The following is a 16,976-nucleotide window of genomic DNA, read 5'->3' on the forward strand; positions in this document are numbered from 1 at the left end:
TAACATGAATTTTGCCTTTCTCATTCCTTTTATTAAATCCGCAGGACCTGATATAGTATGTACCGTTCCTTCTTTTGCTTTAAAATCAGTGAAATATTTTTTAGATTTGAGTATAGTGTGTGTGGTACCACTGTCTGCAATACAAAGATCTCCACCATTTGACTGATTTTGCACTCCAGTAGTGTACATCATGAACTTCAAAATATGAGAAATAAATAATGAGTACATAATTCATCAATATATTACATTCAAAAAATATGTTATAAACGAAAGTACATAATAAGGAAACATATAGTAAAGTAGATATGGTATAGATCGTAAATCTACATCCATTTATTTGATATGGACATATAATAGAAAATTTATTCATTAAAGTAGTTACTTGTTGGCTCAGTGATTTTTGTATCAAGGTCATCCACAAGGTTTGCCTCTTTTCCTGTTCCTTTTAGAGATTCCTGATATTGATTAACAGAATATTGATTTGTTCGACAGTTTTTAGACCAATGTTCAATTTTACCACATCGATAACAAGAATCTTCAATATTCTTTGAAGAGATTCCTTCAACATTATGATTTGTGGGATTGTATGGTGGTTGAAATTTATAATTTTGTGAATTATTATTTCTTTATCCACGACCACCGTAACCATTACGACCACGACCACCACCACAACCATTACCATAAGGGTGATTTCGAACATAGTTATGATTTTTATTATTGTTATGGTAATTTCAATGATGATGGTTTTGGCCAATATGACCACGATCTCGCCCACGTCCTCGTCCACCTGCATTTCTTTCTTTTTTTATTATTATTGTTAATAGCATTAGCTTCAGGGAATGCTAGCGCACCCGTAGGACGAGACTCTTGATTCTTCATCAGTAATTCTTTATTCACTTCTGCAACTAAGAGATAAGTTTGAAGTTTGGAAAAAGTTTTGTAATTCTGCAATCTTAAATTTTCTTGTATAGTAATGTTTGCAGAATGCATTGTGGAGAAAGTTTTTTCCATCATATCAGCATCACTTATTTCTTGACCACAGAATTGAAGCTTTGAACGGATCTTGAACATGGCCGAACTGTATTCACTTACCCTTTTAAAGTCTTGGAACCTTAGATTTCTTCATTCTTCCCTCGCAGCTGGGAGTAATATTTCCTTTTGATTATCGAATCTACTCTTGATACTTTCCCATAAAACATGTGGATCTTTGATAGTGAGATACATATGTTTTAAGGTGATATCAATATGTTTGCGAATAAAAGCAATTGATTTTAATTTATCTTGATCAGAACAAGTATTGTTTTCTTTTAAAGTTTTTAGAATACCCAATGATCCAAGATTTATTTCTACATCCATGACCCATGATGTGTAGTTTGTTCCCGATACGTCTAGGGCATCAAACTCAAGCTTTGATAAGTTTGACATTTTCTATTTTCAGAAAGATGAACATAAATTATAATCATAATCAATTTCTAATCATAGACAAATAATAAAATGAAATTAGAGTTATTTTAAATTCATAAGTAGCAAACAACAGAATAATGGCATGATTACAAATGATAAAACCACAAGAGCATGATAGAATATAGGTTCACCCGGTAATATATTAGTAACAATGATGATAGTTAGTATGACTAATACAATAGGAAAAATTATCCTTGTGTGAATCATCTTTACAAAAAAAAAAAAAATTGATGGTGGTAATCTGAAAAAATGAAGATTGATTTGTGAAAATGTGAAAACGGAGATGTTTATTTTATATTTGAAAAATATAGTCGTTGTAACGTCGTTATTTGACGTTAACAACCGTTATGTACTCATTGTATTAATAATAATTTTTAATAAAAGAATTTTATTAGTACAAATACAATTACTATAAATATATTTAGTATATATACGTTTAGTATAAATATGAAGATTAAGAGAATAAACATATTATGCATAAATAATAAATTTTAAGAATAAACATTAGTATGCATGAAATAAATAATGATTAATTGCATAAGTAATTATAAATGTTAGATAACATAAATATAAATGTTAGTAAAGTTAATAAGAGTTAGATTACAGAAATATAATTCAGGCGATATAACCGACCATATATAACTTAAATAGCATAAATATAAATATTAGTGAAGTTAATAAAAGTTAGATTATATAAATATAATTCAGGCGGTATAACCGACCATATATAACTTAAATAACATAAATATAAATATTAGTGAAGTTAATAAAAGTTAGATTACAGAAATATAATTCAGGCGGTATAACCGACTATATATAACTTAAATAACATAAATATAAATGTTAGTGAAGTTAATAAAAGTTAAACAATTTCTTACCTTGATTAGTGACGTGTGCTTGCTTAGTGTGACGATCGCTCCAAATCCATATGGACGAACACGTCATTCATCGATTTCATTGCGAGGTATTTGACCTCTATATGATAGTTTTGTAAACATTGCATTCTTTTGAAAAGGCACACCATAAATGAATATTTAAATCAAAGGTTTTCGACATCTGATGATTTCTACATATAGACAATCACCGTAATTAATAGTTTACAATAGTAGTTCCGTTGACAATGCAGTCAAAATAAGATACGTGGTGATGATTTGGTGAATGCAACGTTTCCTTGAAAAATATGTCATGTAGGACTCCATGCACATAGTTTGTCTAACATATAAGCAAACAGCAGAAGACTTCTAGAAACCTGAGAATAAACATGCTTAAAGTGTCAACACAAAGGTTGGTGAGTTCATAGTTTTAATGTTGTGCATAATCTGTATATAAAGGTGAATCACAAGTTTTCAGTTGTTTCATCCAGAAACGTTTATCAAAATATTCTACGAAATTGAGCACCCTGGTAACTAAACTTAACGTATATATATTTTATATCCTTTGTATAATCATCTTAATAATACACGCAAACCAACGTGTACGCTTCTCAAATAGCATACGTCCGTTAAAAGGCTAGCGCTCTAGCTCGGACGGGGATATCAAGCCCTATGGATCCATATACTACTACTCGCGCCCACCAGTTCTTATAACTGGCAGTTACTAGTTACCAAAGCTAAGGAATTTTCGGTTCAGACTCAGTGTAGAATTTAGTATGTACTTGTATCCATTGCGTTTAAAATAAAGTGCATGTATTCTCAGACCAAAAATATATATACTAAAAGCAATTAAAAAGGGAGCAAATGAAACTCACCTTAGCAGCACATAAGGTCATTCATCAAAAAGTGACCGTAACTCGGAATGCAAGATTAACCGTAGATCTCAACCTAGAGAACATATGTTGGTCAATACATGTCTAATAAACTAGGTTGGGTTATAGTGTATCACAATCCTAATGCTCGAGATCGACATACAAAAGTTATCAAAAGTCATTTCAAAAAGTCAATTTTGACAATTGTTCAACAAAACGAGACGTGCCTTATATAAGGATTCATTTACTTGGCTAGTAGTATTTTATCAATCTCATAAACAGGTTGTTTAAATATTAATTGCAGATTCAAAAGCAATTCCAATTAACGTCAATTATAATTCAGTTGACCATATCTTTTGATTCGTTCATCGAAATTACACGATTTCTAAATGAAAAGTTATTGATTTTTTGCCAGCTTTCCGAAAACATGTATATCATATACCTTTTACCAGTAATATATGTATTTAATTCGTGATTCATTATAAACTGTTTAACGACGAAATTTAGCATACAAGAATGTAAAAATATATACTCGAGCACTAGAAATGTATACACTATTAATATATAAAAGATAAGATATGAATGCTCACGTATCAATATTGAGATTCAATATTGCAGGAAAGTACGTAGACGCAACAGAGATGATAAATACTAGGTTTGACTTGCGAACAATACCCATGAACATTACCCATAACCTCCATAGCTATAACCCATAATTTCCTTATTTCTATCCCGTTTGAAGCTTGTTTTGAAAGTGACACGCTCATGACCTCGTCGTAATATTTTATGTATAATATTACTAAAAATATTAAGATTAATAATAATAATAATCTTAATAATAATAATATAATAATAATAATAATAATAATAATAATAATAATAATAATAATAATTAAATACTTACGGAGTAATATATGTGTAAAAGAACTCAAGCAGAAACCTGGTATTTATAGCCATAATTCCCGATTCTGATGCCCATGCGATCGCATGGGTTTTATGCCTATTTCTCATGCGATCGCATGGTCGTCAGATCCAGCTCACATATTTTTTTTGTTTTCTTGTTTGTCGACATAATTAAATATAATATATATAATATATATAATTTAAATAATTAATTATATATTATATTAAATTCATGTGCATAGTTGACTTGAAATTTTCGTTCCGATGACTCTTACGTTGTCACTCGACTTATATCCCGGTTCCGGTTTCTCAAACGCATTTTCGTACGCTTAGAAAACTCGCAATTTACATTTTGTGACTCATACCTTTGTCAAAATATAGTCTTAAATTATCAATAAACTATATCATTCAAAGTGTATCTTAAACTTTCGAGTGTTTTGGTCATTTACTTCTATAAATCATTGTCTCGCTATTTGTTGATATATATATAATAACAAATCGTTTTATGACCAAGTTAATATATATTTTCAACATTCACAAACACGTTTTAAATATACGTCGCAAGTTATTCATACAATTAATATTCCAACTTATCATATATATTCAAATAAATATTTAAACCAATAAGTTTAATGTACGGTATTAAACAATTAATACATTGTTACGTTTTCAAGTTATAATATATATATATGTATCTATATACATATAATTGTTCGCGAATCGTCGAGAACAACCGAAAGGTATTTGAATAGTTCAAAAATTTTGAGATTCAGTTTTACAGACTTTGCTTATCGTGTCGAAAATGTTAATCATACAAAGATTAAGTTTAAATTTGGTCAGAAATTTCCGGGTCATCACAGTACCTTCCCGTTAAAGAAATTTTGTCCCGAAATTTGAGTGAGGTCGTCATGACTAACAATAAAAATGTTTTCATGCCTTATATGTGTTGATAAATAGAGTTTTATCACCATTAAATAATATGGATAAAACAATCCGATTATTCGAAGCGTATGAGAGAAGTTATCGTAAAAGAGTGAAATGAAGAATAGAGATTCGTCTTAACTCTTGACGTATTAACGATTGATTTCCGTAATTTAAGGAATAGAAAATCTTCATAATCTAAATAAGATTTGATTCTTCGGAATTTAAGGAAATTAAGATTTCTTTTGATTAAATGCGTAATTTGCCTCGATTGCTATGTTTGATATTTCGCTATAAATTGACCTCTTCCGTTTCATTATTTTCATCACTCTTACATCTTCTTTCTCATTTCCTATTTTCAAAAGATTGTAAAAAAATGTTTCATCCAGTTCTGATTCTTGATATACTCCTAACTTTCATATTTGTCATTCTTCTTTTTCATCTACCACCGGAGGAAGTTATTTTCTTCTACCATTACCTTGGGGTTATAGTGTTTTTCATTCTCTCGTGTCTTTATATTGCTATACGCATTGATATACACGGTTTGTAATTTCTGGGTGGTTGTTGGGTTTTATATCTTCCCTTATATTTCGATGTCTCTGCTTCTGTCTTTCCATAATCATTGACATCCACAGTTAATACTCTCTCCAATTTACTGTGATTTATATATATACTCCCATTGATATTTTGAAGCTTCATGCTTTTGTTTTATCTTCTCGACTTTAAATCAAGCGAATAATGGTCCAGAATTCGTAGGTATGAATTTCGGAATGAACATAATTAATATTCTAAAAAAGAAACGGTAATAGCACAATCTGACTTGTCAAATTACCAGAATACCTCGAAAAAGACCGAATCATTAAGAAAATATTTTCTTGATAGTTTAGAGGTTAAATAGAATGAAAGAGTTATGTAACATGGTTTATAATGAGAGTATGATATGTGAACCTTTATCACGTTCCATTATAAACTCAGCATGACTTACTGTAATATAATCACGTTGATCAAGTGTCATTATATTATACTAACTCATGCTTCAGTTCCCAACACCACTTTAAAAATATTCATATCTTAAACTCGATGGTTTCAGAATTTAGAAACTAAAATAGTTTCTTTTATGATGTTACATAGATATCGCAAGGAGAAAATTGATTTCCGATAAGAATGATTATGGAATTATCTCCAGAAATATGGAGGATATTTATAATGAAAGATGCGATGATATCTTAGAATTTCTAATATCAGAGGATGATGAAGAATATTGTCCGCAAGGGTTTAGATTCGGAAGCAAGGTATTCGTTAATGGCTTTAGCAGATACTGAATAATTTGGATTCTTTGAAGGCAGGTTTAGTCTTTGTGATTTATCCACAGCCTCCTTCATACTTTGCTCAATCCGTTTTCCAGTTCCAAACCTTCTCTTTTTCTGAGCTTTGCCAACACACTATTCTTTATCATCAAACTTTTGGATGTTAAGGTCGTTTACAGTTTTTGCTGCTTCATCAGCATTCAAAGTTATCATAACCGAATCGTTGGTTATCAATTCGAGGTGTTTTCAAAAGTTTGAAGGGTTTGCATGAAGATTGTAATTGTCAAGATACATATGATGTTCTAGAATTTTGAACGATACAATTTTTTTTCTTCTGGGTTTATGAATAGAAGTGATGTTCTAGCACAGTTTTGAAGTCAAAGTATAGCATTTGAAAGATGTAAAAATCTAAGAGTGATGTTTTCTGTTAAATCTTGGCTTGGATTCTGATTTTTCAAAATCAGAATATGTAATTGAATTTGCATGGAAACGATTGTATATCGCTGTGAGCATAGTTAATAATTTTTGAATCAAAGTTGAAGAATGTACAGTATAACATATTAATTGTGAACTTATATATTTCTCGAGTATTACCTACCCGTTAAAGATTTCACAATTAATAATTTGTACAAAAGAATTTTTTTTATTACCGTCTTTATGAAAATATATGTATGTATATTTTCTTCATATGTAATACAGATTTGATGAGTTAATATCATATTAAGCTCATTTGATTTTTGAATTGAATGAATAATCTCTAAAACATTAAGGATTACATAATCTTCGCGAAGTATTTCACTAATGAAATCAATACTTCATTATTTATTCTTATTCCTCGGTGAAAGATGTTGATGCTCGTGGAATTCTTATGAACTTCATAAGATATAAATGATGTTTTCTAGAAAGTTTCGAGTACATCGAAGATAAAAGTGTTAAATCAAACATGTAATTGATTAATACACTAAGTTCATTATGAAATTGAATTCATTGAGTTAAAACAGATATTTGTAGTTAACGATGGTTAAGTTGTTAACGAAGGATGTACATCATAGCATATTAGTAATATGAATTAATCGAGTAGTATCTACCCCTTAAAATTCACACGTAATAGCTTAGTACGAAAAGATTCATGATGGTTTTAAAATATATATATATAAGATATACATATAAATTCTTTAGATGAATTGAGTTATTACTTCATAACTCATTGATACAATATACTCGTTGTTGACTCGTAATGATGTCCACGGTGCTTTCTTGAACTGAAGGAGCTTGTGATGTTAGAGGTGCTACTGATTCTGACGATGTTGACAGCACTGACTGTGCTGGTGAGGCTAAGGGTGCTGTTGATGCTGTTGGTAAAACAAGTCTAGCTTGTATCTTACACCATTCGGATAAGGGTTTCTACTCTATCTGATTTAGGGTTAAGGCTAGAATAGATAATCTCTAAACTTTAGAAATTACATAATCGCCGTAGAATGTTTCTCCGATGAAGTTATGAATCCATACTTCATCGTTGGTCGTTGCTGGTACTTCTTGGTACCTATGGTGCGTATAATGTTGATATCCGAGGTACAGATTGTGATGTTGAGGTGTGGGATGTGGATGTTGATGTTGGTGGTGGTAATGATCCTGTTGGTGTGGATGATGGTGGTACCGGTTATGCTGCGGGTGCTGCTGCTGGTGTTCGTAACCCTTGCACCATATTCTCCAAAGCCACTACCCGAGCACGAAGCTCGTTAACTTCTTCTATTATACCGGGATGATCGGTGGTTCGGACGATCGGATAAATAAGATTTATAACGTGGGATAGTATATAATCACGATGAGATACTCTGGAAATGAGAGAGAAAATAGTATTACGAATAGGTTCGCCGGTAAGTGCTTCAGGTTCTTCGCCAAGAGGTGAATGTGGTGGATGGAAGGGATCACCTTCTTCATATCTCCAATGATTAAGTAGGCTACGAACCCATCCCCAATTCATCCAGAATAGGTGATGGCTGATTGGTTGATCCATTCCGCTTACACTTTCTTCAGAGTTCAGGTGAATATCCATATCGGAATAGCTGTCAGAATTTAAGGAATTTGAACTAGATACGGGATCCATCTTGTATAATTAGAGAGATGATTTTTGATATGAAATAGATTATAGAATTTAGATTGGTACTCTTCAATACATAATTTACATATGTATATATAATACCAAAATCCCTAAATTACGGAGAAATTTTCGGAAGATTGCAGTCAAAGTTTACTGTAATAGATATGCCAAGATATGAATTTTGTCTATACACTATCTATGCAATCAATGCAATAAGACGTGTTTAGACTTAAGATGATAGACAGGTAATTTCTGACAAGAAATGATAAGCAAAACTTTTGACATGCAGACACAGTCGAAGTCCAGACTTATTAATGCATCCTAACAACTATCAGTTAGACACACTTATGCAAGACCTGGTTCACTAGGACCAACGCTCTGATACCAACTATGACGATCTTTCCAAATCCATATGGACAAACACGTCATTCATCGATTTCATTGCGAGGTATTTGACCTCTATATGATACGTTTTGTAAACATTGCATTCTTTTGAAAAGGCTCACCATAAATGAATATTTAAATCAAAGGTTTTCGACATCTGATGATTTCTACATATAGACAATCACCGTAATTAATAGTTTACAATAGTAGTTCCGTTGACAATGCAGTCAAAATAAGATACGTGGTGATGATTTGGTGAATGCAACGTTTCCTTGAAAAATATGTCATGTAGGACTCCATGCACATAGCTTGTCTAACATATAAGCAAACAGCAGAAGACTTCTAGAAACCTGAGAATAAATATGCTTAAAAGTGTCAACACAAAGGTTGGTGAGTTCATAGTTTTAATGTTGCGCATAATCTGTATATAAAGGTGAATCACAAGTTTTCAGTTGTTTTATCCAGAAACGTTTATAAAAATATTCTACGAAATTGAGCACCCTGGTAACTAAACTTAACGTAAATATATTTTATACCCTTTGTATAATCATCTTAATAATACACACAAACCAACGTGTACGCTTCTCAAATAGCATACGTCCGTTAAAAGGCTAGCGCTCTAGTTCGGACGGGGATATCAAGCCCTATGGATCCATATACTACTACTAGCGCCCACCAGTTCTTATAACTGGCAGTTACTAGTTACCAAAGCTAAGGGATTTTTGGTTAAGACTCAGTGTAGAATTTAGTATGTACTTGTATCCATTGCGTTTAAAATAAAGTGCATGTATTCTCAGCCCAAAAATATATATTACAAAAGCAATTAAAAAGGGAGCAAATGAAACTCACCTTAGCAGCACATAAGGTCATTCATCAAAAAGTGACCGTAACTCGGAATGCAAGATTAACCGTAGATCTCAACCTAGAGAACATATGTTGGTCAATACATGTCTAATAAACTAGGTTGGGTTATAGTGTATCACAATCCTAATGCTCGAGATCGACATACAAAAGTTATCAAAAGTCATTTCAAAAAGTCAATTTTGACAATTGTTCAACAAAACGAGACGTGCCTTATATAAGGATTCATTTACTTGGCTAGTAGTATTTTATCAATCTCATAAACAGATTGTTTAAATATTAATTGCAGATTCAAAAGCAATTTCAATTAACGTCAATTATAATTCAGTTGACCATATCTTTTGATTCGTTCATCGAAATTACACGATTTCTAAATGAAAAGTTATTGATTTTTCGCCAGCTTTTCGAAAACATGTATATCATATACCTTTTACCAGTAATATATGTATTTAATTCGTGATTCATTATAAACTGTTTAACGACGAAATTTAGCATACAAGCATGTATAAATATATACTCGAGCACTAGACATGTATACACTATTAATATATAAAAGAAAAGATATGAATACTCACGTATCAATATTGAGATTCAATATTGCAGGAAAGTACGTAGACGCAATAGAGATGATAAATACTAGATTTGACTTGCGAACAATACCCATGAACATTACCCATAACCTCCATAGCTATAACCCATAATTTCCTTAGTTCTATCCCGTTTGAAGCTTGTTTTGAAAGTGACACGCTCATGACCTCGTCGTAATATTTTATGTATAATATTACTAAAAATATTAAGATTAATAATAATAATAATCTTAATAATAATAATAATAATATAATAATAATAATAATAATAATAATAATAATAATAATAATAATAATAATAATAATTGTAACACCCGATAATTGGGCCTAGATGAAATGACCATTTTGCCCTTGTGTGCGATTATATTGTTATTTTATTAGTTGAATATTTATAGTCATTTGACTATTTAGTTGAGACCAGTTCGTGACAAGGGTCACAGGACAGGTTTGTTTATTTTATTTGGACTCCGTTAGGGCTGCCTAACGTGGTGCGAAAGGTTTTAGTTTACTGATAAATACCCGTGTGTTATGGGGTATGGGTTATAACCCACATATATATGCAAGTATCTGGATGTTTCTTGCATTTTCTTCCCCAAATTACACACACACCGTACTGTGCTCTCCTCACCATCTAACCCTAACTTTGATTCTTGAGTGTTTTGGATTAATTGAAGTTTGTAATCAGTTCTTTGTGAATTCGTGATCATTACTAGGTAAGTTTTTCTCAAATTCATGATTTAATCTTGTTGTTAAATGGGTTTTTGTGTTCTTGAGCAAAAGTGAGTTTTGATGCTTGAATCTTAATGAATTGTGTTTGTTAGTGTTAATTGTTGTTAGATATATGTTCTATAGTTGTTATATGATGTTTTTGAAGTGGTTTCATGATCAGATTGAGCAGAAATCATGTTTTGGGGTCAAAAAACGCGAAAACAGCGAGCTGCAGGTGTTCATCAGCACCCACACTTTTGACAGATCAACCGTATGTGTGACCACACTTTTGATGGTCAACCACGCGGTTGAGGAGTCACTCGTACGTGTGATGTCTCAGTCACACGTGTGAGCACAGGGTCAGATTTGTGGAAACTTGTTTTGGTCATAACTTTCAAACCGTAACTCCGTTTTTGATGAATCAAGTATCGTTGGAATCGTAATGAAAAATCCTTTCCAATGGTAAACTTTTAAGAATCTAGATCAAACTTTATTTTGGTCAAAAAAAGAGGTTTTAGGGTGTATGCCTTGTTTTACACGCTTTAGAGTGTCGTTATGGGTTGAAATTATAATGTAGACTTATCATACAGTGATTACATGTTTGTAGGTGTTGATTTAGTGTATGTATTGATATTTGATGTTGTGTTTTTGGGTTGAAACCCATATAATTAGCTGTTGCTACTGTTCTTCATCACTCGCACGAGTGAGCCTTCAATCGTACGGTTGAGGTAGTCAACCGTGTGGTGAACCGTGCGAGTGAGTGGTGATGGGAACTTATGTTTTAATTATGATAATACGTACAGTTGAGATGTGACTCGTACGAGTCACTGGTCACTCGTGTAGTAAACCGTACGGATCAGGTGAGTCATTGTTGGATGTTTGGTCATAGACCAAACGTGCGAGTGAGTTGTCAACTGCACGGTTGAGTGTTCTCAAACGTGCGTGTGATGGTGTTACTCGTACGGTTAACTGAGCATGTATGATTGTTTTGTTTCTATCTCGTTTTTGTGTCTGTCTTGTTGATAGAATACTATCAGGATACAATTACTGACTTTATTTGTATCTTTTCCAGGTGATCAGGAGAAGTGAAGACTCAGAAATATAAGACCTCCGAGTTCTTCTCGTGCTGGTATTCGATGAGTGGGTTAATCTAGCAGTTAAGGCATATAGTGACATGACCTAGGCCGTTGACCTAGTTTCTATGATTTGAATTATGTTGTTAAGAGTTGTGGACTGTGGCCTCGCGCGTTTGTTGGACCGACCTTGCTTCTGATCAGGTTGGGAGAGATCGACCTTGCTTCAGATCAGGTTGGGCTCATTGATGTTGTATGATTAATATAAGTCGGAATCACGCGTCCGTCGCGTGTGGAAGACTTATACTAGTAATACAGAGTTATGAGTTTTCGGTAGACCTTAGATTGATCAACTGGGGTCGTTGGCCCGGCCAGGCCACCGAGTCTCTCAATGGGTTGTTCGGATTACCCAGATGGTTGCTTCTGATTGACCATTGCTTGTAGTCATCACGGTTGCTTTGGATAGACCGTTGCTGTAGATATTGTACTTGTTTTGCTTTTATGTGATATGCTAATGGTAGATTACTCTGTTTCTGTATGTTCTAGTGGTTATTTGATTAACTGTCTGCCTAATTTGATGATGCGTGTTCTAGTGATTGTACCTATGTGTTTTAGCTGTTAGATTAGTCCATTCACTTAGCTTCGTGCTAACCCCTCCACCTTCCCCCTTGCAGGTTGTAGGTCTTTTGCTTTTGTAGACATGGGAGAAGATGGGCGTGTTGGGTTGTGTTCAACAAGTCTAGAACTCTGATGTGTTCTATATAAAATCGGATATTGAAGTAACACCGGTTGTTTGTTAAATATGTATTGATAAATGAATTTGTAGTAATTATGTTTATGTGTGTACATAAGGGTACGCTTTGTAAGTATGACTTCCGCTATTTTATGTAAAAAAAAAGTACGGTGTTACAACTTGGTATCAGAGCATAGGTTTGGCCGCATCGACATTGTACTTGAATGTCATGTTCCCAAACCTTGAGAGGATCTTGTCGAACATAACACAAAGGGGACGGGTTAAGTGAATGTAGGAACTTTTATGTGTTAGTTGATAGGCACTAACCGGTTATCTACTAAGAGTTTGTGTGAGATGTTGTGGTAGTGCAGATATGTCAGGTAATCAAGACGCTGCCCCCAATGCCACCGGAACCTTTAGAGCTCCTGATGAAGACGGTCATGTATCAGAGGAAGAAGTATCAGAAGAAGTGTTAGAGCTTCAGGGTAAGTTGAAAGATGCTCAAGATAAGATTAAAGAGCTTGGACAACAAGTGATGTCGCATTCTAACACCACAGCAATAAATCAAAGCTTTCCTCCAAATATTTACCCACAGTTTGGAAACATTTCTCAACAACAGTATGTGCCACCTCAGTACCAGATACCATCTCAGTTCAATCCACTACTTCCGAATCAAGTGATGTACCCGTTTCAGACACCATTCTTCCAACCACCGATGTTTGAAAAGAAGAAGTGCTCGTATAAGGACTTTCTTAATTGTCAACCTTTAGAGTATACTGGTAAAACCGACCCGACTGAGACTCTAAATTGGCTCAGGGAAGTGGAAAGAGTATTAGATGCTTGTCAGTGTGAGCCGGAGTTGAGAGTGTTATATGCTTGTCGATTGTTCAAGGGGCGAGCTATGGAGTGGTGGGACTCCATCACGGGTCATTTATCAAAGGAACAACTAAGTCAAGTGTCATGAGAGCAGTTTCATGCTAAGGTTCACGAGCAGTATTATTCAAAATATGATTTGGAGAAATTGAAAATCGAGTTCTTGGGGATGAGAATGACCGATGATATGACAATTGATGATGTTATTTTGGACTTTACCTCTAAGTTAAGGTTTTGCCAACAGTGGGTACCGCATGAGAAAGATAAAATTCATCATTTTATTAGAGTTATCAAGCCGGAGTATCGGTCAATGGTTAGATTTGCTTCTTCTTTATCGCAAGCTTTTGAGATGGCAAAAGTGATAGAGGGTGATGTTAAAGCCGTAAGGAGTGCGGGAGTGGGGAGTGGTTCTTATGGGAAGAGGACGGAAGGTCAATCTAGTTATCAGTCCAGTCTGAAATCAAGAAATTCAATCGGGTCCAGTATGAAGGAAGTTTCGAGTACGAGTGGGTCAGGTTCCGTACAGAAAGAGTGGTGTAACTCGTGCAGATCTTACCATAGTGGACAGTGTTCTCTGGGTACAAAAAGGTGTCTAAGGTGTGGTATAGTAGGATATGATGTTCAACAATGTTCTTTCAGAAGCATTGTATGTTGGAATTGTCATAAAGAAGGTCATAGGTCAGCACAGTGTCCGGCAGCGGGTAGATGTGGTTCCGGGGCAGGGTCCGGGGTGCAGTCGGCGTCTGTTGGTGGATCTACCGCATCAGTAGGACAGAAAAGAAAAGGTCCTCCCACGGCTATAGCTAGAGCTTATCAGATGGTAGTAGATACTGATGTTGTATCAGAAGACTTAAATACTGGTATGTTCAGACTAACCTTGTTATTGCTTTTAATTTCAGGAATACGTGTTTAGTATGTTATGTAGATGATGTATTCTGTTTATTAATAGGTGCTTTGAGGTAGTGTTGGCTGTAGTGATAGAGATGATTCGGATTTAGGATTCTCGGATATTCTTATCTGAAATGGAGACGTGATCTATGATAATGTATTACGTCTGGCCAACGTAAGCACATTTTGGTAGATCATGCGGAAGTTTCAGTAAGTTAAGAAGAGAAGTAGGATAGTTAACTGCTTAAATTGTTGTTAATATGTGTTGCTTGATGAATAGTTGATGAGATTTTGTTACCATTACTTTTGACTTTGACCAGATTCCGAGGACGGAATCTCTTTAAGGAGGGTAGATTTGTAACACCCGATAATTGGGCCTTGATGAAATGACCATTTTTCCATTGTGTGCGATTATATTGTTATTTTATTAGTTGAATATTTATAGTCATTTGACTATTTAGTTGAGACCAGTTCGTGACAAGGGTCACAGAACAGGTTTGTTTATTTTATTTGGACTCCGTTAGGGCTGCCTAACGTGGTGCGAAAGGTTTTAGTTTACTGATAAATACCCATGTGTTATGGGGTATGGGTTATAACCCACATATATATGCAAGTATCTGGATGTTTCTTGCATTTTCTTCCCCAAATTACACACACACACACACACACACACACACACACACCGTACTTTGCTCTCCTCACCATCTAACCCTAACTTTGATTCTTGAGTGTTTTGGATTAATTGAAGTTTGTAATCAGTTCTTTGTGAATTCGTGATCATTACTAGGTAAGCTTTTCTCAGATTCATGATTTAATCTTGTTGTTAAATGGGTTTTTGTGTTCTTGAGCAAAAGTGAGTTTTGATGCTTGAATCTTGATGAATTGTGTTTGTTAGTGTTAATTGTTGTTAGATATATGTTCTATAGTTGTTATATGATGTTTTTGAAGTAGTTTCATGATCAGATTGAGCAGAAATCATGTTTTGGGGTCAAAAAACGCGAAAACAGCGAGCTGTAGGTGTTCATCAGCACCCACACTTTTGACAGATCAACCGTACGTGTGACCACACTTTTGATGGTCAACCACGCGGTTGAGGAGTCACTCGTACGTGTGATGTCTCAGTCACACGTGTGAGCACAGGGTCAGATTTGTGGAAACTTGTTTTGGTCATAACTTTCAAACCGTAACTCCGTTTTTGATGAATCAAGTATCGTTGGAATCGTAATGAAAAATACTTTCCAATGGTAAACTTTTAAGAATCTGGATCAAACTTTATTTTGGTCAGAAAAAGGGGTTTTAGGGTGTATGCCTTGTTTTACACGCTTTAGAGTGTCGTTATGGGTTGAAATTATAATGTAGACTTATCATACAGTGATTACATGTTTGTAGGTGTTGATTTAGTGTATGTATTGATGTTTGATGTTGTGTTTTTGGGTTGAAACCCATATAATTAGCTGTTGCTACTGTTCTTCATCACTCGCACGAGTGAGCCTTCACTCGTACGGTTGAGGTAGTCAACCGTGTGGTGAACCGTGCGAGTGAGTGGTGATGAGAACTTATGTTTTGATTATGATGATACGTACAGTTGAGATGTGACTCGTATGAGTCACTGGTCACTCGTGTAGTGAACCGTACAGATCAGGTGAGTCATTGTTGGATGTTTGGTCATAGACCAAACGTGCGAGTGAGTTGTCAACTGCACGGTTGAGTGTTCTCAAATGTGCGTGTGATGGTGTTACTCGTACGGTTAACTGAGCATGTATGATTGTTTTATTTCTATCTCGTTTTTGTGTCTGTCTTGTTGATAGAATACTATCAGGATACAATTACTGACTTTATTTGTATCTTTTCCAGGTGATCAGGAGAAGTGAAGACTCAGAAATATAAGACCTCTGAGTTCTTCTCGTGCTGGTATTCGGTGAGTGGGTTAATCTAGCCGTTAAGGCATATAGTGACATGACCTAGGCCGTTGACCTAGTTTCTATGATTTGAATTATGTTGTTAAGAGTTGTGGACTGTGGCCTCGCGCGTTTGTTGGACCGACCTTGCTTCTGATCAGGTCGGGAGAGATCAACCTTGCTTCAGATCAGGTTGGGCTCATTGATGTTGTATGATTAATATAAGTCGGAATCACGCGTCCGTCGCGTGTGGAAGACTTATACTAGTAATACAGAGTTATGAGTTTTCGGTAGACCTTAGATTGATCAACTGGGGTTGTTGGCCCGGCCAGGCCACCGAGTCTCTCAATGGGTTGCTTCGGATTACCCAGATGGTTGCTTCTGATTGACCATTGCTTGTAGTCATCACGGTTGCTTTGGATATACCGTTGCTGTAGATATTGTACTTGTATTGCTTTTATGTGATATGCTAATGGTAGATTACTCTGTTTCTGTATGTTCTAGTGGTTATTTGATTAACTGTCTACCTAA

This window comes from Rutidosis leptorrhynchoides, chromosome 2 (assembly GCF_046630445.1).
Source record: "Rutidosis leptorrhynchoides isolate AG116_Rl617_1_P2 chromosome 2, CSIRO_AGI_Rlap_v1, whole genome shotgun sequence".
NCBI classification, from domain to species: domain Eukaryota; kingdom Viridiplantae; phylum Streptophyta; class Magnoliopsida; order Asterales; family Asteraceae; genus Rutidosis; species Rutidosis leptorrhynchoides.